At 33.9% G+C, this 831-nt stretch overlaps 1 non-coding gene across 1 annotated transcript; it reads right to left on the reverse strand.

Moving 5' to 3' along the window:
* Window positions 1-467: 467 nt before the first annotated feature.
* LOC138176148 (U1 spliceosomal RNA) lies at window positions 468-627 on the reverse strand. The gene has a single exon (XR_011172174.1). It is a non-coding gene; the product is annotated as a U1 spliceosomal RNA (small nuclear RNA).
* Window positions 628-831: the final 204 nt, after the last annotated feature.

The following is an 831-nucleotide window of genomic DNA, read 5'->3' on the forward strand; positions in this document are numbered from 1 at the left end:
AAGATGCTACAAAAGTCATCAGTGGCTAAGAAGTCATTGCCTCTGTGGGAGTTCTGTCAGAAGATAGGTACCAGAATAAGTGTTCCATTAGATTCATTCACAACTCCTACCCAAGGCCAATCTGATGTATATCAGTTTTCATTTTTTCTAGCTTGAGTCTTATTGTATTCTCTTCAACCATGACCAGGCCAACATGTGCCTGACGAGGTACAATAAAACATAATTGTGTTGTCCTCTACATGACTTTTTTTTAAAAGATGGAATCTAGTGGCACTGCTATCACAGGGAACAAAAATTATATATATATATATATATATATATATATCTTTTCTAATTCTCTACTTTTGTTGCTCTAAGGCACAAGAAGACATGGCATAAATATTCTTTTAGAAATATAAATATTCTTACTGTTATTGAAAATATCAACATGTTTTAGTAAGGCCTAAAAACTATTTAGATTTTTTTCCCAGGGGAGAGCACAAACGCAGTCCCCAACTACCACAAATTATTCAGTTGAGTTCCCCACATTTGTGGAAATCTCAGGAGGTGATCCATTAGAACTAAGTGCACTGAGTGAGTCCTGTCCTGAAGAAACCATCTTTGTGATCACCACTGCCAGGTAAGCATTGTAATTTAAGGGAAAAGATAAATATTTACAGCCAGTATTTCTGACAAAGGCCTTGTTTCTAAAATATATAGAGAACTGAGTCAAATTTATAACCTAAAAGTCATTCCCCAATTGATAAACTGTTAAAAAAAATATGAACAGTCTTCAGATGAAGAAATTAAACTATCTATGGTCATATAAAAATGCTCTAAATCACCATTGAT

Source organism: Petaurus breviceps, unplaced genomic scaffold (genome assembly GCF_028583685.1).
Source record: "Petaurus breviceps papuanus isolate PSGF00001 unplaced genomic scaffold, PetGlider_PUasm1.0 81, whole genome shotgun sequence".
Taxonomy (NCBI): domain Eukaryota; kingdom Metazoa; phylum Chordata; class Mammalia; order Diprotodontia; family Petauridae; genus Petaurus; species Petaurus breviceps.